Source organism: Bos grunniens, chromosome 6 (assembly GCF_055505025.1).
Source record: "Bos grunniens cultivar Pamir isolate PY7600 chromosome 6, Bosgru_T2T1.0, whole genome shotgun sequence".
Lineage (NCBI taxonomy): Eukaryota > Metazoa > Chordata > Mammalia > Artiodactyla > Bovidae > Bos > Bos grunniens.
The window spans coordinates 74150245-74174179 of NC_141170.1; the positions used below are offsets into that span (position 1 = coordinate 74150245).

The 23935-nt window shown below is 43.0% G+C and overlaps 1 long non-coding RNA gene across 12 annotated transcripts; it reads right to left on the reverse strand.

Annotated features, from left to right (window-relative positions):
- Positions 1-1231: 1231 nt before the first annotated feature.
- LOC147370886 (uncharacterized) lies at positions 1232-15642 on the reverse strand. 12 transcript variants are annotated; one of them, XR_015166231.1, is made up of 5 exons: positions 15358-15608; positions 14301-14536; positions 13336-13430; positions 11723-11884; positions 1232-1544 (listed from the first exon to the last, which is right to left on the reverse strand). It is a non-coding gene; the product is annotated as an uncharacterized LOC147370886 (long non-coding RNA). The 12 variants fall into 12 exon arrangements; XR_015166227.1 differs by having other exon boundaries at positions 13293-13430; XR_015166225.1 differs by having other exon boundaries at positions 1232-2179; positions 13293-13430.
- Positions 15643-23935: the final 8293 nt, after the last annotated feature.

Consider the following 23935-nt stretch of genomic DNA (forward strand, 5'->3'; position numbering starts at 1 on the left):
CACTAATGTCATTCCCACACTCATTCTTACCCTTCAAATGAACTCAAAGATGCTTCTGTTATCAGCGACTCCTCTGTGAGACAGTCACATTATCTGTCTCTGTAAATGTCTGTTATCACAGACAATAAGTTCATCTCCACACACTGGATGTTCTGAAAGATCGGTACCCACCTGCTTCCTTCCCTTTGGGAGCTTATGCTCTATTCCAGACCCCAAAACAAGAGGCTATAGTTAATATTGCTCATGTATATATAAGGAATGGGGCTTCCCTGGTGGCTCAGATGGTAAAGAATCTGCCTGTGGGAAACCTGGGTTCGATCCCTGGGTCAGGAAGATCCCCTAGAGAAGGGAATGGCAACCCACTCCAGTGTACTTACCTGGAGAATCCCATCGACAGAGGAGCCTGGCAGGCTACAGTCTATGGGGTTGCAAAAAGTCGGATGTGACTGAGTGACTAACACACACACATACACACATATACACATAAGGAATATTTCCTAAATGCTGGGCACTGAGCTGAGGACTTAATGTGTCCTATGGTTTAGTTCTCACAATATAGTGGATACATACTGTTATTTTCATTCATTACAGAAAATGGAAGCTCAAAAATATTCCCTGACTTGTTCAGGTTTAGACAAGGAGAGGATTTGGTACTCTCATTCAGCTCATTTAAGCCTGTGTTCTTGCCCATAACACATGGGACAATAGTACCTGTTGGAATTAGAGAACGTGAGAAGCTTTTATGGATAAGGTCAAGATTAAGAGCAAAGATCTCCTAAAAGGAGAAAGCTTACCTTAAGGAAGCTCCCCTTGAACGATGAATAGAATTTAGTACAAGTTTTCTTGCTTTTTTTTCAGAGTGAGATGGTGAGACACAGCAGGGGGCGACGGATTTCTCAAGGTCATGCCACAAGTCGCTAGCCAACCCTAGCCTGTCACTCAAAGTTCCCAGTTCCCAGCTCACTGAATTCAGCTTTGAAGTGGCTGGGGTGGAGCTCTGTCAGGAATTTTAAAAGTCTGAAATAAAACACCCACCTGCATCTTTCCCCTTCTCCTATCCCCCTTCTTGTCTCCCCAGCCTCCGCAAACAACCTTTTTATCATCCCTCCCACCAATCCATAAACGTTCCCAGGAAATGCCAGGACCTGAACACCATATTGGCCAGTAGGGACTCGGTCAACTTCTTTGCCTTCCGGCTGTTCTAAGCAAACAAAGGGCAGTGCACAAGTTATTAGTAAATACCAAGGCTTAGTTTATTGTATAAAACTTCAATCCAACAAATAAATGAGCCATCAAGTTTGAATTTATGTAGCATTCAAAACACATTAAAGGCATTTGACCATGACAAAGGCCTTTCCTGTTTTGAATGATGAAGCCAGCATGGCAAATACCCTTCGGATGAGACATTAAGCGAGGTCCTTTGAGTTTGTCTCTGGGGACTGTCAAGGTGGAAAGCGAAGGTTCCGGCACTCTTTCTAAAGAACTGTTTTGGAAGAATCCCATCTTGGTGAATGTCTCCTTTCTTCAAAACAGAGTTCGTGAGCCTATAATGGTCAGAACAATGACAACCGCTCAGCTAAGAGCCATCTAGCTGACTGCCATGAAGCCCTATACTAACTTTGAGATATTCCCAGGGAGACATCAAGGAACCAAGACTTTTCATGAAAGGATTCTGATAGCTGATCACTGGAGGGTCCAGTTGCTATTGTGGACTGTCTCTGAGCGATTTCATTGTCTGCAAATTGATGAATAATACCCCTCAAAGGGTGGTGAGCAATGAATGAGATAATCCAGGCATTTGATCAGTTTCAAAGCCTTGTTCAAATAAAAAGTGTTATTATTCATAATGTATAAGAATAATAGTTCAGCTCCACCTTTTCACTCCATTTCAGTTTTTCTTGCTTCAGCTTCAAGCAACAGAAATTGTCTCATTCTGCTGGTATTTGTGTTCTTGCTAGAAGATTTTGGGTCTCCCTGGTAGCTTAAACAGTAAAGAATCCACCTGGGTTGGATCCCTGGGTCTGGAAGATCCCCTGAAGAAGGAACTGGCTACCCACTCTCTGCTCCAAATGAAGCTGCTACTAATAATTGGAAGTTGAGTCATGGGAGTTGAGTTTCATTTGGTCAAAATTGAGCCTCCATGTAAACAGGTGATTCTCAGGCAGCCATCACCTAGAGACTTAGAGAGTGCAGGAGAATATTTGTGTGGTCTTCTTCCCAATGCACTTCAATTCCCACCCAAATAAAGAACAAAGTAAAAACTTAAAAGTACCCCTACCAATAAACACCCCCAAATAGAACTCCAACAAATCTAGGTAGGAGAGGTTGGAAAGGGAATATTCATTCAACAAACTGATTGGGTGCTCACCAAGTTCCAGCACTGTGTTGGCTGCTGAATTACAAAGATGAGTAAGACACAGGCCCTGCTTTTCAGGGCAGTGAGACATAAATAGATATGCCAGTAATAGATGTGCTTCAGCTGGAAGCTGTGACCAACTAGCTCTAACTTTCGAGGTCTAGTTCTATTCCCTTTTTTGGGGGGCTCTTGGGGTTAGGACTGATCTGTGTGCATAAGGGTTCTAGTCATGTGTAGTGCCTCTTTCTTTCACCTGCAGCGTCCTGGGTCCTCAGTCTCACCCTGGGGCGGCTGATCTCAGTGGATGCACCTAAAGGTTCATCTCATATAAATGCTCTACTACAAGGAGCACAGCGTGATCCAAGAGAGCCGAAAGCAGTCACAGATTTGAAGAGGACAAAGAGGACAAAGAAGACAAAAAGATTGAAGAGAATAAAGCCAGCCCCTGGCCTCTAAATCTGAACTTTTGTGTAAGAGCTGTAAATAAACACTAATATTGACTAAATTCTTATGCTATACTCTCAATCTCATTAAATTGTCACAACAATCCTGGAAAACAAATATGTACTTCCCTGATCTACTGCTCAGGAAATGGAGGCTCAGTGTAAAGATCTTTTCTAAGATCCAGAGCCAGTATAGTCAGGATTAGAACTCACATTTCACTGACTTCAAATCTGGACTCTGAACTGTGTATTGCACTCTCTCCATATCCAAGCCCTTTTACCCTGGACTTCTTGTTAAAGGCTTGATCTTTTGAAAAATCAAGTTCTTGAATCTTCTGAAAAATCAACTTCTGAACATCAAAGTTTGGGTGAGACGATGTGTGCATGTAAAGCTCCTAGTAAAATAACTGGACCTACTAAGTGCTGAATGGATGACAGCTTCTTTTCCTTCTACTGTTATTATTATCATGCTATGGCAAGAGCTCAGAGAATAGAACTCTATTCTAGCAGAAAGCCTGGGACAAGTGAGACCTGGAAGATTATCAATATATTCAGAGCAGAACCCAAGTCCTAAAGAAAAGACTGCTGCTGCTGCTAAGTCGCTTCAGTCGTGTCCGACTCTGTGCGACCCCATAGACGGCAGCCCACCAGGCTCCCCCGTCCCTGGGATTCTGCAGGCAAGAACACTGGAGTGGGTTGCCATTTCCTTCTCCAATGCATGAAAGTGAAAAGTGAAAGTGAAGTCGCTCAGTCGTGTCCGACTCTTAGCGACCCCATGGACTGCAGCCCACCAGGCTTCTCCATCCATGGGATTTTCTAGGCAAGAGTACTGGAGTGGGGTGCCATCGCCTTCTCTGAAAGAAAAGACAGAACTGGGCAATTTCTCAAGACTGCTTATGGAAAGACAGAACTTTGTGCTAAGCAGCAAGGTTCCCAAGTATGTGTCCATTCATCTACCTTTCCATCCATCCATTCATCCGTCCAACAAAATCTTTTTTTTTTAACATCAGTTTTTAGTTAATTTTATCTTATTCTAACATTTAGGGACTTCCCCGTAGTCCAGTGGTTAAGACTTCGTGCTCCCAATGCAGAGGCCACAGGTTTGATCCCAGGTTGGAGAACTAAGACCCTGCATACCACACGACACAGCTTAAATAATCATAATATTTACTTGACTGCACTGAGTCTTAGTTGCAGCATGTGAACTCTTAGTTGCAGTATGTGGGATCTACTTCCCTGACCAGGGATCAAACCTGGGCCCCCTGCATTAGGAGTGTGGAGCCTTAGCCCCTGGAGTACCAGGGAAGTCCCTAACAAAATTTGTCCATGCATATCTAATGTGCCTGGCACCGAGTTTGAAAGGATGAACAAAACAGATGTCACTCTGAGCCCAGGAAGTTCATAGGTGGGGAAGATGCACAACAGTAAACACATAAGTAAATAAACACATCCTCACAAATTGAGGAAAGCATTATGACTATGAGGTACAGGTGCTGTGCTAGAGCACGCTGGAGGAGGGCCCCTGCTGAGAATAGATGGGCAAGGAAGGCCTGTCCAAAGAGGTAACATTTAAAACAGATTAGGAGGATAAGAAGAAGGAGAGGGTGGGACAGAGTGAACTGAGTGCTGCCCTCACCAAGCTGCCCACAAACCACCTAATGGCAAGTCCTACTGATATAACAGCTCACCTGCAAACTCTCAACTAAAGTGGGAGTGGAAAGTTTTGTGAATGACTCTCCCTGAACTGTTGGTTCAGAGACTATGGCCCTCTGGTCCTAACGGTGGTTTCCTGCAAGGCATCAACAACAAGGACTCCAGAAGGCACAGACGAGCTGTTGCCCAAACCCTCCCCCAATTCCTCACGAGATACAGTGAATGAAGGGGTTCCGGGAGTGGATCTGGGGACCCTGGTGGGGACACACCACCCAATGAGCTTTAGTCAGCCTGTTTTCCAAAGCCCCAAACAGAGCACTACTGCTATTTACATTTCAATGTAAATTAAGCTGCCTTCAACTAGCAAGGCTGTGTAAACTAGTGTTTAATGTCAGGTTTATATTAATATTTGCATTAACAAGATTGATCGTTTACATAACAATGCATACGTAAAGTCTGGGCTAGGTTTGGGTTTACACACATTTGCATAATGTTTACAGTTTGATTGATTCGACAAACTGTGCATAAATTCATGTCAACTGCTAGTTGTTTGTTTATTTTTTCTACTGGGGCTTGATAGCCTATATCTTAATAAATGGGTGAAACTGAACCTGAGTCCTCTGTTATAACCTTCACAGAAGATTTAATAGTTCTGAAAAGTAATTTTCGATGAAAAAGAGTGAGATGAAATCATTGTGGCTATTTTCTCCTTTCATCTCCAGCACTGAGTATAAGAAGGAGGTTACCAGCTTTAAACTATGCTCTAACAGAGATAAAACCCAGCTGTAGGCAGAAAACCTAGATTCAGGACTCCCTCTGTCTGTGCCATCCTGGAGAGTTTCCTAGAGAAGTTCAGATTTGGTGGGGACCTTAACGGATCATCTGAACCTCCGCTACACTGGTCCCCAGAAGGCAGATGAGGGCAGCTTCTTTTTATGGCTTTCTTTTATTCCTTTTAACCAGCTCCTCTTGTTTAAAGAATGATCTAGATATTAGCCCCCAACCTCAAGCAGAGGGAAATCTGGAAAGGAGCAGAAGCAGAAAAGAAAGGCACAATGCAGAAAGAAATGAAAATTAACTAATTAAAAAATTTTTAAATTATTTTTCGTGGACCTCCAATAGTTCAGTTAATCACTTCCTCAATTTGTGGCACAGAGTCTACATGGGCCGCAAGGCCCTGGTTTCCCCTCCAATTCATCCCCACCCTACAAAGAGGTACCACACAAATAAATGTGCCCAGCAGATCCCTGCAGATCATGGAAATAAATGAAGACCAACTAAATGAGAATAAGCAGAGGCAATTTACTCTGAGTTTGCTATAGCAAAGTCATCCACTGTCACTAGCATCCTGGCAGGGACTCAGAGGCAGCCAGAGGAGTGGGAAAGCTTTATAGTAGGAAAAAAGAGAAGGCTTCCAGAATGCCCTGATTGGAGAAGCTGTTGACATGTTAAGTTGGAGGCTAGCTAACTACAAGAGAGATAGCCTATGTGATTGGTTAGTGGTTCCTATTTAACATTCTCTAATTGGTTTTCGAAGATGGAAGTGGGGGCAAACATTAGACAAACTGTGAGTTATTAATCAAGTCCTGGCTTGTACATACAAGCTCAGTCACTCAGTCGTGTCTGACTCTTCGCGACCGTATGGACTGTAGCTGGCCAGGCTCCTCTGTCCATGGAATTATCCAGGCAAGAACACTGAAACGGGTTGCCATTTCCTCCTCCAGAGGATATTCCCAACCCAGGGATCAAATCCACATCTCCAGCACTTACTTCATTGGCAGGCAGATTTTTACCACTGCACCACCTGGAAAGCTCCTAGTCCTGGCCATTTGGGGTCAACCCACTCCAGTACTTTTGCCTAGAAAATCCCATGGACGGAGGAGCCTGGTAGGCTACAGTCCATGGGGTCGCTAGAGTCGGACACGACTGAGCGACTTCACTTTCACTTTTCACTTTCATGCATTGGAGAAGGAAATGGCAACCCACTCCAGTGTTCTTGCCTGGAGAATCCCAGGGACGGGAAGCCTGGTGGGCTGACGTCTATGGGGTCGCACAGAGTCGGACACGACTGAAGTGAAGCAGCAGCAGCAACAGTTGATTAACAGTCTGACTTCCTACAAGAAAGACTTACAGCAGGCTGGCTTCCTAGGCTAGTTATTGAGTTAACTATTGGTTTCCTGGACAGGTTGCTGCAGGTGGTGCGTTAGAGTTCTATTTTTATACATGGTCTGTCCACTGTCTGTTTGTATGTTCATTCTCAAGATGCAGGTACCTTATAAAATACACAGTGGTAAGTCAAAGAAGCAGAAACATCTTATGACATCCCTTAAACGTGGAATCTAAAAAGACATGATACAAACAAACTTAACTTACAAAACAGAAACAGACTCACAGACTTAAGAGGATGAAGTTATGGTTGCCAGGGGGAAGGATGGGGGAAAGGATAGTTAGGGAGTTTGGGATGGACAACAAGGACCTCCTGTATAGCACAGGGAAGTCTCCTCAATGTTATGTGGCAGCCTGGATGGAAGGGGAGTTTGGGGGAGAATGGAAACATGTCTATGTATGGCTGAGTCCTTCTGCTGTTCACCTGAGACTATCAAAACATTGTTAATCGGCTATACTCCAGTACAGAATAAAAAGTTTAAAAATACATAATGCTATTTTCTGTGTGTTTGTATTTTGAACTTACTAGAGAGTATTGTGTCAAAATTTCTTGCTTATCTACTCACTCAATAGTAAGAGTCAAGGGTGGTATCTGGATTGCTATATGTGGTGAGGACAGGGAAGCCTGGCATGCTGCAGTTTATGGGGTGGCAAAGAGTTGTACACGACTTAGCAACTGAACAACAACAATGTCAGACATTGCACCTTACAGTTGCGTATATACAATAGAGTATATCCATTTGTACATACTTTCACATTTAAGAGTTGCCTCTGGTATCCATTACCACTAACAGGGCTGAGAGCAAGATCCTCATGCATGCTCACATAAGAGTACACCAGAGTAGGCCAGATTCTTTACAGTCTGAGCCACCAGAACCTTTCACAGTTAGGTATTAATCTGAAGTTCATTTTTGTATATAATATGAATCAGATTCCTACCTCACACCATATGCCAACACCATGTGTAGAGCAATACTTTTCTTCTCCACTAATTTTTGGTGGCGTATTTGTTATGATAAAGTTACTGTTCCTATCTTATTCTGTCTGAGTTTCTGTTCTATCAGTCTTTTCCTGGGCCTGGCTAAAATTCTAAAACAGAAGATAGGCGGATGGAAGGAGTGAAATTGGGTACACCCATGAAGCCTCCATTTGGAGGTTTATTGGATTTTGGCTGTTTTATTATTATAAGCTAACTTCCTCTATATTTGTTTTCAATATCACAATTTAAAGGAAGACATTTTAAAATGCATGGTTTAGGGCTGTAGGGTTTTCAGTGAGAAAGTCTGAGGTCCCTGATATTCTAGTATCAGGAATTAGCCAACTTTTTATGCAAAGTCAGTAGTAAATATTTTAGGTTTTGCAAGTCTAAATGACTCAACTTTGCCCTTGCGGCATGAAAGCAGCCATAGACAAAATGGTTGCAAAGAGCATGGCTGTGACCAATAAGGCTTTATTTACAAAAACAAGCTGGCTGGACTGGGCCTAGAGGATACAGCTTACCAAACCCTATGCTGTAATACTTGTAGTAGTTTCCTTATCCACATGAGGTAACCATGACCTTTCATTGTGAAACTCATCAAGGAAACTATTATCTTTTTATTTTTCCTTTTTAAAAATTTTCTATTGGCTTATACCCCTGCAAAAGGGAATGGCAACCCTCTCCAGTATTCTTGCCTGGAGAATTCCAGGGACAGAGGAGCCTGGCGGGCTACAGTCCACGGGGTCGCAAAGAGTTGGAGACAGCTGAGTGACTAACACTCTGACTTTCATAGCTGATGTGCAATGTTGTGTTAGTTTCAGGTATACAGCAAAGTGAATCAGTTACACACATACGTACATCCTCTCTTTTTTAGATTCTTTTCCCATATATTCCATTACAGCATATGGAGTAGAGTTCCTTGTGCTCTATGTTAGGTCCTTATTAGTTAACTATTTTATATAGTAGTGTGTATACGTAAATCCCAAACTTTCAGTTTTCCCTCTCTCTCTGACCCCATGGTAACTATGTTTGTTTCCTACATCTGTGACTCTATTTCTGTTTTGTAAATAAGTTCATTTTTACCTTATTTTTAGATTTCACATATAAGTAATATCACATGATAAAAGATACCATTATTTTCTATAAGAGACCCAGATCTACGAAGCTGGGCATCAGATGTGTTCATTTGCTATCCCAGTATTACTTATAATAATTATATGATAAATTATATAATAATAGATAACCAAAATAGTTTTCAGAGAATCATTAGGAAAAATATGCAGATTATTATGCAGCCATTAAAAATGTTTACAGAAATCATTAATAGCCTATGTAAATGTTTATGATATAATACTAACTTTAAAATGAGGACAAAAATAACATATATATATAAGATATAAACTATATTTTTAAATGTACAGAGAATTAAATGTACAGAGTTAGTGACCACTCTAGATGCATAAAGTTATGGATGAATTTTAATTTTTAATTTCATCTGAATATTTGTATGAATTTTCTATTTTTTTAATAGTGGAGCTATATTATTTTTTACATAAAAATATTTTCTAAGGAATTTTAAGGATGATCTCCATAAAACAATCTAGATGAATCCCCTCAGTGTCAAGGAGCACTGAGCAGATGGACAATAGAAAAGTTTTCTAGGGACTTCCCTAGTCCAGTGGTTAAGAATCTACCTGTCAATGCAGGGGACATGGGTTCAATCCCTGGTCTGGGAAGTTCCCACACATCATGGAGCAACTAAGCCCACGCACCACAGCTACTGAAGCCTGCATGCCTAAAGCCTGTGCTCCGCAGCAAGAGAAGCCGCTGCAAGTAGCGAGTAGATCCCACTCTCAGCAACCATAGAAAGCCCGAGTGTAGTAACAAAGATCCAGCATAGACAAATAAATTAATTAAATTTGAAAAGAAAAGCTTTCTAGTTACATCCCAGTAATTCAGAATGTGCAACAATTCCAACCAAAAACAGCTGCACCAGGCAAGGGCATGAGGGGGTTGCACTAGGGAACAGACTGAACCGCCAGGGGCTGTGGGCAGCAGGCTTTGTAGTATCAAAGGGTGAAGTGCCCCTGGTTCCAGAGGAAGGATACAGTAAGCTTGCTTGAATAAATCTTTGAATAAAGCCCCCAGGAACTGAGGGCTGTTTAACAGGGCTAAGAGACCTGGTCTCCAGGAGCAGAGTGGGAACCTTGGCTGTTGTTGTTTAGTCGTTCAGTCATGTCCGATTCTTTGCACCCCCATGGACTGCAGAACCTTGGGGTTAGGCCATTTGAGGACCTCCTGATTTTATCAATGCCAAGGCAGCCTATAATATGAAATCTTAATTTTAGGCCTTGCACCATACCCATATTAAAAATGGTGTTAATGGTAGGATTCTCCAGGCAAGAATACTGGAGTGGGTTGCCATTTCCTTCTCCAATGGTAAAAGGGAAATCAAGAGGATTGACAGCAAGGAGATGAAGTAGAAGTTGCCATTGAATGAGCAGACTAAAATGAAGGAGGCTCAGATAGCACCCTGAGGGAAGGGTACCACTCTTTCCAAAATGCTTTGCACTCTTCAGAAGAATCTTTCTTATTTCAAGTGTATTGAAGAATTGGCAAGGCTGGTCTTTCTGGGAAGATCCTCAAGGGCAACATTTTAGGGCATTTGAGCTCATGAAGATGATGAACACTGGCAGGCTCCCATCCTGGAGCCTGTTCAACACCTACCAGCGGGTCTTGCTAGTGTGATTTTAAATGCCCATAAAAATCAGGCTTTATTGATGGGGAAAACATAATATCTCTTTGGAAGTGGGCCCTGTTTTGTGCAAAGAGAGTATCCACAATGTTCCAACTATAGATAACTGACACAGGAGTCCTCTGGGGCTATCTCAGCCTCGAATGTAAATGTCTGAAGAACTCATTAAAAACAGCATGATTGGCATCTAAGTTATGTTGCTTTTGCCTGCATTTCAGATGCCCCATCGGGTCAGAGACCAAATTATTTTCACTCTGTGGGATGAAAAGAAGTTTGCAGTTCTTTCTCGGTTTGCTTTGGGCACACGCATGTGTGTCACTATTATTTTTATCTTCAACTCATCCAGATTGAATTATTTTCTCTACATTTACATCCTCACACAGGAAAGAGGGGGTGAGTATGGAGGTTGAAAGCCCCTTGACTTGGAGAGGGATCTCCTATCTGCCCTTCCCCCCATGTATGTGTGCATACACGTGCACGCACATAACACATACACACACAGAGTTGTACACTAATGCCCTATACAGCCGGGGTGCCAGCCTCACTTTGCTACTTGCCACCCTCTTCTGTCACTCCTGCCAGGAGAACACGGGCAGACATCACTGTGTCTTCCTCCCGGCAGCCCTTCTGTTTGGCATGCTGTTCCCTGCCCGTCTCCTCTCACCTTCACCTCCTTCCTCACCGTCTTTTCCTGGCTGACCCATAGCCACCCTTTGGAGCTCACTTCCTCAGAGAGGCACGTCACCAGGCCTGAGGCAGTGATCTGCAGATGGAGCGGAGTAGGGCAGAGACTAGGGTGAGAACAATGGGGCACAGGTGGTGGCCCTGCAGGTAGGAAGGGCTGGCCTGAGGGCACCCCTTGCTTTGAACCCTCAAGGGCTCCTCCCTGCCCCCAGGAAGTCATCCAAACTCCTCAGAGTCTGATGTGAGGCCCTTTTCTTTCCACACTTCATCTCTTGCCGCTTCTCCTGGCTTCCCCCCAGACCTACTAAACACCTACCCTCCCCAGATAATTTACCCTATTCTAGCATTGTTTCTTCACTTTCTGATCCCCTTCCTCCGCTCTGCTCCTTGAGGGCTGGCACCAGGGCTCACCATGCACTGGTGTCTCCCCAGCACCCAGGACTGGGCTTGGCACAGAGCAGGCTCTTGGGAAATATGTGCTGGGGAGTAAGGGGTGGAGGAGCTGGATTTCCTGCCTGTGGGATCAGAGCACAGAACCCCTCAACAGCCGTGTCTATACTGCCAGCCTCTGAGCGTGCTACGCAGTGCAGGCTGGGGCTGGAGTAGGGAAAAGAGAAATTAGGGGTTAAAGAGCATATAGTAAGTAGCAGGAAATGTTCACACGGAGGTAACAGTGAGAACAAGACCTTGTTAGAAGTTCCTCCAGAATCAGAAGCTCCAGACCCCATGCTGTCTCTGCCATGAGCTTGCTGGGTAGGCTCTAATTCAAGGGATTGCCCTGGGGTCTAAATTCGGAACTTCCTTAAGCTGTCGGTCTAGGACACTGCTGTGTACACGGTGAAACCTGCCTAAGGAATGCAAAGAAATGGTTTAGGTTAATTAAAAACACACACAAAACACATCTGCAGTTTTTTTCCACGTGCTGCCATCTTTTTTCTTTCCATTTAGAGAATATGTTCCCAGGATAGCCCTGGGTTTAAGCTTTGGTAGACATGTATATCATTTCCGTCCTGGTTCCACCACTTAGAACCTGTCAGAGGGCAGCCAAATTTTTTGGTAAAAGGACAGAGAGGAAATCGTTCAGGCTTTGTAAGCCTGAACCTCTCAACCCTGCCTTTGTGACAGAAAAGCAGCCACAGACCACGTATAACTGAGGACATGGTCAAGTCCCAGTGAAACTTTATTTACAAAAGCAGACAATGAGCTGCTCTGGTCCACTGGCCATAGTTTGCCAACCTCTGTCCTCAGTGATCTCGAGTATATCACATGTCATCTGAAAAAAAATTGAGGGATATAATACCTACTTTCTAGCAGTTGAAGCAATGTTATATGAAATTCCCTTGACATTTTTTAACGAACTAAATCACTAGAGAAATATACACTAGCAGTAGTGACAGTAATGTAAATGTGTTATTGTTTCATTAATAAATCACATTTATTTAGTACCCCCTGTACGCGAGGTGCAGTGCTTTCATTATTTTCCTGACTCCTCACTAAACGTCTCTCAAAAGAAAAAAAGAAAGCAATTGACTCCAATTGACTGATAAGGAAACAGAGGCTCAGAAACAGGCTCAAAAGTTACACAGGTGATTGGAGACAGGGCTGAAGTTTAACTAAGAGCAGTTTTCACATCCAAAGCAGTGGCCTCGGAAGAAAAAAAAAAACAGAAATGGAAATGTGTGAGGGGTGAAAATAACAGGCAAATAGATGAACAAATGGGCATACACAGACAGGTCCCAGTTGTGTTTAGAAGGAGGACAGGGCCAGGCCATACTCCTTGGTTATCAAAAGATGGCTGATACTTGCCACGGCATCTGGAGCAAGACACTTCCCTAGGCTTCTCCTGGGCGGGGCCCCAGATTTAAATGCTAAACAAGACCAGCTCTGGATGATGGGTTCTGCCAGCAGCGGAGAGCTGGCCTTCTCTGCAAGGGATTTCCTAAGTCACAACGTAGCCCTCCAGAACTTTCTGGGCCTGCCTCAGCCCCAGAGAAGGCTGGAGCAGCCGGTGCCACTTGAGCGCTGAGTCCCCTGCCTGGAGGAGGCCAGATTTAGCAATCTGTCACACACAGCCCGCCTCATCGTGACACAGGGCTCTGAGATGCAGGCAGCTCAGGCAGGCAGAAAGGCATCTGTCGGCGGTGCGCAGACAGGGATTAGAGAGGCCGGGGGAGGATAATGATGCCATTTGCTTTTCTATAAAGCGCGTGTCAGGAGGAAAGGATTAAGCTAATTGAAGAAATCTCCAGCACTTACGTCAAAGGTGGCTGCAAAGCGATTGCTTTATCTTGCATCTCACCTGCTTCAGAGACCCAGCTCGAGGAAGCCTACCCACGGCTCCACTTTGTCCCCAGCAACTCTTTTCAGAAATAGTTTGAGTTGGCGTTAGCCATTCTGCAAAGGAGAGAGGAGCTAAAAATAAGCTCATGAGAAAGCGGATCCCTCCCTGCCTTTTTTTTTAAACTTCCAAAGCTTACATGGAGTTTCCCAGAGAAAGATAAAGAGCTGGTTTTCCTGAGCTGGTTTTACATATCTGTGCACATGTAACAGGCAAAATAAATGTCACTGAGGGTGTACATACTGCACTGGGACAAGTGGCAGCCATCTCAGACATTTTTTTTTATCTTTCTGGAACATTACCTTATGCTCCGGGGAGTTGTGTTGCATGCAAAGAGAAAGCACAGACTTCAGAATCATTTATCACTGGTCTCCCCTCCTGTAACACCTCGAGTCCCAAACATCTCCAAACCCAGAACCAACCTGAAAGGCATAGGCTTTTGTCTTTTGTCACACAAATGCAACTCGGTTTTTGAGGTTGCCAGGTGACAGATTTTTGCATCCTCTCTATAATGAATTTGGGAACACAGCAAATCATCAGAAAGGTTTCCTCCTTCTTTTAGTTCAAGGTATTATACTACATCTACTCAAATAATGGGCTTTCCAGGTAGTTCAGACAGTAAAGAATCTGCCTGCAATGCAGGAGACCCATGTTCAATCCCTGGGTCGGCAAGATTCCCTGGAGAAGGGAATGGCAACCCACTCCAGTACTCTTGCCTGGAAAATTCTATGGACAGAGGAGCTTGGCAGGACAGAGTCCACAGGATCACAAAGATTTGGACACAACTGAGTAATTAACACTACTCAAATAATATTTGACAAATGGCTGCTATTTCCCAATGAATAAAATATCACATCTGAAAAATATAATCAGCTGCTTAATTTTTACCATGATACACTCTTTGACTGTCTTAGAAAATGGATTACCTGATGAATTCAGAGATGTTTGTTTGAGTGCTTGGGACTGGAAACCTGGCTTCATTCTCTGTCACTCTCTAGCTTTTTGACCTTGAGTGAGTTATTTCGACTCACTTTGATTTCTTCATTGGTATCATGAGGGAGTAACACTGCCCACGTTGAGCTGTTGTGAAGGTTACATGAGATGGCTCAAGAAAGGCAGAGAGGAGGCAGTCCAGAGTGGGAGCTTTCCTCGTTGTCATCATCTGCCAGAAAGGCATAAGGTATTGTGTTAGTCAGGGTTCTTCAGAGAAACAGAACCAACAGGATGTAAATATGTATGTATACAGAATAAAGAGAGAAGCGAGTGAATTTTAAGGAATTGGCTCATGCAGTTGTGGGGGCTGGCAAGTCCAAAATGTGCAGGGCTGACTGTCAGGCTGGAAATTCCTGCAGGAGTGAACGTTACAGTCTGGAGTCCAAAGATAGTCAGGAGGCACAATTCCTTTATCTTCGGAGATCTCAGCCTTTTTTTCTTAAGGGCTTGGACTAACTGGCTGAAGTCCACCCCCATTACAAAGGGTAATCTGCTTTACTTCAACTCTATTGATTTCAATGTTAATCACATCTTTAAAAAATATTTTTTTACAGCAACATGTAGACTGGTGTTTGACCAAACAACTGGGCACCATAGCTTAGCCAAGTTGACATGTCAACCATCACAGGTATGGTACCTCTATCACAGGTATGTTACTACAGGGAATGGGCTTCCCTGGTGACTCAGTCAGTAAAGAATCCGCCTGCAATATGGGAGACCTGGGTTTGATTCCTGGGTTGGGAAGATCCCCTTGATAAGGGCATGGCAACCCACTCCAGTATTTTTGCCTAGAGTCAGGGACAGAGGAGCCTGGCAGGCTGCAGTCCATGGGGTCACAAAGAGTCGGACACAACTGAGCAACTAAGCACAGCACACACTACAGGGAACATCATAGCTAACCAAGCAGCAAGCATGGAATAAACCGTAGATTAGCAACACATGCATTTATAAAGGCACAGCAACAACACAAAAGGTGCGACCGCCCATCACCTGCTTAGCGCCTTCGTCCCAGGACCTATCAGAAGCCGAGAAGGAGGAAGATCCCCCGGTGTGATGGAAAACACTTCACGCTCAGAGCTGGCCTCTCTTAGAGCTCGTGTCCCGGTTCCAGCCTTCTCTGCCCTGGATGAGTGTGCAGCTCCTCAGGCAGTTCCCTGGACGTCTCCAAACTTCCTGAGCTGCAACTCATAAGAAACACATCAGCCCTGCCTCCCGCACAGGGAAACTGTGAGAGGAAAATGAGGCAACTCTTGGGAGGGGCTTTGTAAGTAAACCACGAAGAGTCCTAATAGACATAACACATTATCTATCCCACAGGAACGTAATGTCCCTCTGGACAGAGGGAGTCCAGTTATTAGTACCAAAACAAGTAAAAGGCAACTCTCCTAGATCATAAATTTGACCTAACTGTAATATTAGCTGATATCATTAATATTTTCAATTAAAATTAATCTTCTCATTGTCTTGGAATTTCAAAAGGTTTTTTGGCTGCAAATTCAGTGACTGAGTTGTCTGAACACTAACCTTTCCCCCCATCCCAATAAATTTTCACTGCATTTGGGCAGAGGTCAAGTTCCCAGTGCTAAAGAATGTGCCTCCCAATTCAGGAGACGTAAGAGACATGGGCTCAATCCCTGGGTCAGGAAGATTCCCTAGAGGAGGACATGGCAACCTACTCCAGCATTCTTGCCTGGAGAATCCCATGGATAGAAATGCCTGGCAAGCTACGGTCCATAGGGTTGCAAAGGGTCAGACACGACTGAAGCAACTTAACACAGCACAGCATAAGTATTTGAGCAGAAAGTATTTCATTGCATTTGAGCAGAGCTCAAAGCAGCAGGTCTAACAAATGTTTGTTGTAGGTGATTCATTCATTACAGAGATGTTTATGGAGTCCTCGCCACGTGCCAGGCACCACGCTGGGCTTTGGTTGGAGGCGGGAGACTTGAAGTGCTGAGTCATAGCACGGTGTAAGTGCTCAACAAAGGCCAGCTATTTATTATTTTTTCATATGCTATTATGTGGTCATTTTTGAAAAAGAAAGATAGAATTACTGCTTTAAAATATAGATAAATATGAGCCAACCTTCCTGCCAACCTCGGCAGGTTTTCTAGGCCAGCAACTCAGGGTCTGTTCAATATCACTCTGAAGTCAGGGGACCAGGAGCCCAGATTGAGGCAATCATTCTTTGGAGAACTTCACCATCAAAGGAAATTGTCCTGTGTTGTCTCTTAGAACACTTCACACTTCATTGGGAAGCTATAAAAACAATTACCAGGTCATTAGTAAAGGTTATTATTATTTTTTTAAGATCCAAAAGCTTCTCTCCCAGAATGACCTTAGCCAGCCTTGCAGTGAGAGACAGTTGCTGCAATGGAAAGAGTGAGAGCTTTGGAGTAGAAACTGAGGCTCCCAGCACTGGGTGCTTAACCTCCGAGCCTTGATCTCCTGGATCCTGTGCTGAACTAGGAGCTCTTCCTGTGTCATTGGGCTATTTGTGCAGTTGAAATAAGGTGACTTTGGGAATAAGACCCTACATTATCCTGGGCACTTAGAAACCATTCTGTAAATGAAATTCCTTCCTTTCCCTGGTTCCATGTTGCATGTGTTTGAGGTCAGAGGTATGAATGGATAAAGCAGGAAGGATTGAAACGGACATTAGATCCATCAGGATAGGTTAGGTTGTTCTACAATAACAACCTGAAAACCTTAGCAGCTGACAACAATTGAGTTCAAATTTCTTACTCGTGCCCCATGTCCATCATGGGTTGACGAGGGAGCTCTACTAACCAGAGCCACTCACAACCCGATAGAACCTTGGCAGATGTGCCATTTTGTTACCTGATTCCAAGATCACAGAAGGGTAAAAGGCAAAACGATGAATTGTGTGCTGGCTCTTACAGTTCCTGCCTGGAAGTGATACATGTTAATTCTACTCACATTTCATTAACTAAAGCAAATCATGTAGCTACCGTTGAGATCAACAGTGTAGGGATGTAACATGCTACCATGGCATGGACTGGAGGTATAAGAATGGACCATTGTGTAGGAATTTGGACCAAGCCAATGCCCATTCATAATAAAAAGTAGGTAGAAATCTAGCAAAAGTTGAGGCTTTGAATACGGTCTATCTTATCATACCAACTCAAGATAAATATTTTTTCTATTCCAGACTCATGTGAGGATCTGATAAAAGGTATAGGATCCCTCCCCAGGGAAAAATACTCTTGAAACATAAGTGGGAAAAAATTACATGCAAGGAACTAATTACATTAGAAATGTACTTACTTCATCTATGTTCAATCTTTAAAAAAAATCATTTCTCTCACTTTTGATTATTCAAAAATTAATGATTCATTCCAGGAAGAAAAATAAGAACAATAAGACAAAAGTCAATCTTACATATTCTCAAAGGTAAATTTCACTTTTAAAAAATGATATTCATCTTGAAATAGATGAAATTGAAATTGTAATATATGATGTGACATGATCTGTACATGACATATCAATACCCAACCAGTTGCTTTTTCCTTTGGAAAATATTAAACGTTAACTCACAAAAGAATCAGAGCCCTTAAAGCTTTTTGCCATTTGAGAGAAAACTTATACCAAGGAATAACAGCATTCTCCAAGACAAGGTTTGAAACACAGATCCTAATATTAGAGGGCAAGTAACAAAATATTTAGCTAAAGTTATTTAGATCCTAGGAATGTATTTTTTTTTAACAAGGTAATCCAAAGATAGGGAATTCCAATGATAGTTTAGCAGCTCAACAAGATCAGAATTCTGGGTCACCTTCTCTACAATCCTCTTGGCCTCCTTCTCATGGTCACAAAATGGCTGCATCAGTTCCAAACAATACATCTTCATAGGTTTTGTTGGTCAGTCACTAAATCATGTGTGACTCTTTGCAACCCCATGGACTTCAGCATGCCAGGATTCCCTGTCCTCCACTATCTCCCAGAGTTTGCTCCATCTCATGTCCATTGAGTTGATAAGGCTATCTAACCGTCTCATCTTCTGCCACCCTCTTCTCCTTTTGCCTTCAATCTTTCCCAGTATCAGGGTCCTTTCCAGTGAGTCAGTTCTTTACCTTAGGTGGCCAAAGTATTGGAGCTTCAGCATCAGTCCATCCAGAGAATATTCAGGGTTGATTTCCTTTAGGATTGACTGGTTTGATCTCCTTCCAGTCCAAGGGACTTTCAAAACACTGTAATAAAAGAAATGTCAACAATTCCAAAGGTAGGTTGCTGTTTGACAGAGGTATGCTTCAGTTTTCTTTATCTGCTCCAAGTCCCAAATAAACAAGGTCAAATCCACACAGTGAGGACTTCCTCAAATCTCGCTAACTATACGTGGCTTATTTCACGTGAAAGGTATGAATAAAATACTGTGGAAGATGTTTTGACAAAAGAATTTTGTTCTGAGACAATACAAGTTTAGACATGGTTTCTGCCTTTTAAAATCAAGCCTTCTCATGAAAAGTGTTTGCCTTGTCCAGTGTATTTGCAACGTGGACAGACACAATTTTGCCATGCTATGGGCACTGCAGCATTTTGAGGGGAGTGGTGGTGGGAGTCCTTACCATGCTCACTGATAAAAAAAATCAAAACAAAGAATATAAGTAAATGTGGACATCACTTCTTTTTCTTTATATTTTCCAATTAAGCTGGGCCTTACACACCCAGTGATGGGTGTGTTGTGGTCCATTTCTATCAGTGGGTGCTCCTCTCGCCAGCAGGAAGTGAGGGTAATGGCTAATATGTCTATTATCAAGTAATACCCTTCCCATGCAACATTAGTTTGTAATGAAACCACACATCAAAAATATGTTTACATTTACAATAAATACAGTCTTCTCACAAAGATAATTTACAAAGTGACACCAAAGAAAATCTAAGAGAAAAGACTAATCTTTCCACCAGGAGATCTTTCATGGACCACAGGTCAAGAAATCTGCTTATGAATTATTTACTTCTTTTCCTACTGGGACAGAATAGTAAATGCTACTCTCGGAGTTCTGCCTCTAAGAGTCAGGATGTGCTAAGAAGTTAGGATGCAACTGGTTTTCAACCCTTCACTCATCTCTTGCTCCAAGGGTAGACAAAACAGGTTTGAGAGAAAGGAGAGAGAGTGAGGGTCTCTTTGATGCACTCAGTGGAGGGTAGGAAGTATAGTCTTCAGTGAAGCACACATGGGTCATGGGTTTCAATCCCGACTTCCCCACTTTCTACCACTGAGATCTCTTTTCAATCAATTATTCTTTCCAAACGTCAATTTCCTTACCTGAAAAAAATGAAAGATATCATTACCCTCAGGGGGCCTGAGCATTTAAAATGACTAAAATTGATATTGTGTTTATGATAGAAAGTGAATGTTTTACCATTTAAGAATGTCTTGTAAGCTAATACAATGAGCCTAAGTTTCTGGGAGAAATATCAATAACCTCAGATATGCAGATGACACCACCCTTATGGCAGAAAGTGAAGAGGAACTAAAAAGCCTGTTGATGAAAGTGAAAGTGGAGAGTGAAAAAGTTGGCTTAAAGCTCAACATTCGGAAAACGAAGATCATGGCATCTGGCCCCATCACTTCATGGGAAATAGATGGGGAAACAGTGGAAACAGTGTCAGACTTTATTTTTTTGGGCTCCAAGATTACTGCAGATGGTGACTGCAGCCATGAAATTAAAAGACACTTACTCCTTGGAAGGAAAGTTATGACCAACCTAGATAGCGTATTCAAAAGCAGAGACATTACTTTGCCAACAAAAGTCCGTCTAGTCAAGGCTATGGTTTTTCCTGTGGTCATGTATGGATGTGAGAGTTGGACTGTGAAGAAGGCTGAGAGCTGAAGAATTGATGCTTTTGAACTGTGGTGTTGGAGAAGACTCTTGAGAGTCCCTTGGACTGCAAGGAGATCCAACCAGTCCATTCTGAAGGAGATCAGCCCTGGGATTTCTTTGGAAGGAATGATGCTAAAGTTGAAACTCAGTACTTTGGCCACCTCATGGGAAGAGTTGACTCATTGGAAAAGACTCTGATGCTGGGAGGGATTGGGGGCAGGAGGAGAAGGGGACGACAGAGGATGAGATGGCTGTATGGCATCACTGACTTGATGGACGTGAGTCTGAGTGAACTCCGGGAGTTGGTGATGGACAGGGAGGCCTGGCGTGCTGTGATTCATGGGGTTGCAAAGAGTCGGACACGACTGAGTGACTGAATTGAACTGAACTGAACTGAACTGAAGTTTCTACTCACAGGCAGGAAAAGAACCCACCTCTTCCCCCAGAGAGCACGTTTAATGGGAAGGCAGGAGAATGACAAAGTTGGTGTATAATTCTATCCCCTAGACTGTTCGCATCATCTGTTTCCTATAGAAATTCAAATAAGAGGTAAGTTGAATCCCCGCCCCGCTGCCCCTCCCCCACCCATCACCCTGCATATTCTGTCCCTCTTTACAGGCTGCAGCAGGGAGAGTAATCAAGACTCACATTTGTAGACAACTCACATCCACCCCCTGGTCTCTGGATGCTTCAGCTTAGCTGTGGAAAAAAATAGGATGGACAAGGCACTTGGTTTCTTCACCTTGGATTTGTTCAGGCCAGAGGAAGTACCAGTAGCCATATCCAAGCTCACAACTCGATGTCTTAGGCCAGTCGCTCAGCTTCTTGTCTTCTCCCACCCTTTCCATTTACCTTATTTGATGTGATTTTGCTCATTATAATGTCACTAGGGTGAGCAGAGGAATGTGATTACCAGGACAACCAGTATTGAAGCTGGTACCATTCATTCTTAGCTGCGACCACTAACCCACATGATCAGTCTCCAGCTGGGTCCCGAACTCACTTCGTCTTGTGGTTGACAGATTGCAGAGTCTTACACATTTTCACCATATTTCTCACATGTCTAACTAGCCAAATATATTCCTTTATATTATACTTATTTAATATATTCATTTCCACAAGCATATGGTTCATTATGTATAAAAATGAAATAAGTATTCATATATGTATGAATATACACAAACCATCTTATATACACCAAATAGATTTTATGTACTTATTATTTAACCTAATAAATTGTTCTTCTTCCTGTACAACAGATTAAGATCTTAAACACTAGCCATCCATCTCCCTCTTATTATAAGAGTTCTGATAAATGTTTACCTCCCTTTATAAGAAACCTACTCTGCATTTTTCTGTGTACTTCATGTTTCATACCCAAGATGTTAAAGAAATTGGATCACACTTCCTGCAGCGCCAAGAGCCTACGCAAGTTAAAAGTTGCCAAGGATTCTGTGAACTCCTGGGTGACCTTAGGTTCTTGAGGTTGCCTTCAGGTTCCAGAATCTTCTCATGCTGCCTCCCATCTGCTGCCTGATGTGAAATGAAACTCAGCACCTTCCTCAGTTCCCTCTCTGTGGTCACTCACATCAAACATAAGAGGAAAATATTATCTGAGAATACAAATTCATGGCATTTTCCCCACCCCCTCATCCTCAGTTAACGGGGCAAATTCTGACACGTTTTACTCGGCATTTTTCTGTCTTATTCTTTCCAACCCCTTCCAGGCCCCTTGCAGGTAGATCTGGGTACTCTTTGGGTTGGCAAGAGATGAGGTGACAAAAGCGGGGATTGCATCAGGAAAGGCAGAGCTTTTTCTCAAAGAGAAAGAGTAAAAGAAAAGAGTAAGAAAGTGATGAAAAAGAAATGACAGAGAGGAAAATTAGAAACACTCTTTTGAGTTGACTATCAGAAAAAGTGGATTCTAGCATGTAATTACTTACTTACTATTTTTACTATTTATTTACAAGATTGATGTGGCTTTTCCTATGTGTCAGGTACTGTTTTGAGGCTTGACAAAGGTTAATTCATTTCACTCTCATCACCATCCTAATTAGTAGATACTGCAATCATCCTCATTTTACAGACGAGAGACCTGAAGCACTGGCTTCCCAGGTGGTACTAGTGGTAAAGAACCAACCTGCCGATGCAAAAGACTTAAGAGACGCGGTTTGATCCCTGGGTCAGGAAGATCCCCTGGAGAAAGGCATAGCAACCCACTCCAGTATTCTTGCCCAGAGAATCCCATGGACAGAGGAGCCTGGCAGGCTACAGTCCATAGGGTCACAGAGAGTTGGACAGGACTGAAGCAACTTAGCACAGCACCGCACAGCAGAGCATAGAGAGGTTAAGTGATTCAGCAAAGATCTCACAGCCTATAATTGGCAGGACCAAGTTCAAAGTCTCAGGCTTTCTGACCCAAGGTCCATGCTTTCAGCATCGCTCTATAGTCCTTCTCATGAGGTTTACTAACTGCATTTCCTTGTATGAGATTACAGGCATTCAAGTAAAGCTTGGAATTAGGTACTCATCGTGGCTAGCATAACGTGTTACTTTGCTCATGACATCAACTTGAGACTGGGTCATGTGGGGCCCTGGAATGTATTTGGTTTTTAAAAGAGCACTTGGGGAAGGGTCAGTTCAGTTCAGTCGCTCAGTCGTGTCTGACTCTTTGTGACCCCATGAACTGCAGCACACCAGGCCTCCCTGTCCATCACCAACTCCCAGAGTCCACCCAAACCCATGTCCATTGAGTCGATGATGCCATCCAACCATCTCATCCTCTGTCGTCCCCTTCTCCTCCTGCCCTCAATCTTTCCCAGCATCAGGGTCTTTTCAAATGAGTGAGCTCTTCGCATGAGGTGGCCAAAGTACTGGAGTTTCAACTTCAACATCAGTCCTTCCAATGAACACCCAAGACTGATCTCCTTTAGAATGGACTGGTTGGATCTCCTTGCAGTCCAAGGGACTCTCAAGAGTCTTCTCCAACACCACACTTCAAAGGATCAATTCTTCAGTGCTCAGCTTTCTTTATAGTCCAACTCTCACATCCATACATGACCACTGGAAAAACCATAGCCTTGACTAAACAGACCTTTGTTGGCAAAGTAATGTCTCTGTTTTTTAATATGTTGTCTAGGTTGGTCATAACTTTCCTTCCAAGGAGTAAGCGTCTTTGAATTTCATTGCTGTAATCACCATCTGGTGGGGGATAAATTAGGGGTTTGTGATTAACAGATACACACTATTATATATAAAATAGATAAACAACAAAGACCTACTGTATGGCATAGGGAACTAAATTCAGTATCCTGTAATAAACTATAATGGAAAAGAACCTGAAAAGGGAATTTTATATATATATATATGTGTGTGTGTGTGTGTATGTATATGTATATATAAAACTGGTGGCTTCCCTGGTGGCTCAGATGGTAAAGAATCCACCTGCAATGCAGGAGACTTGGGTTCAATCCCTGGGTTGGGAAGATCCCCTGGAGGAGGGCCTGGCAACCCACTCCAGTATTCTTATCTGGAGAATCCCCATGGACAGAGGAGCCTGGCAGGCTACAGTCCATGGGATTGCAAAGAGCTGGACACTACTGAGCGACTAAGCACAGCACAGCATATTTAACTGAATATATATATTTATATATAACTGAATCACTTTGCCATGTACCTGAAACTAACACAACATTGTAAATCAACTATACTCAACAAAGTTC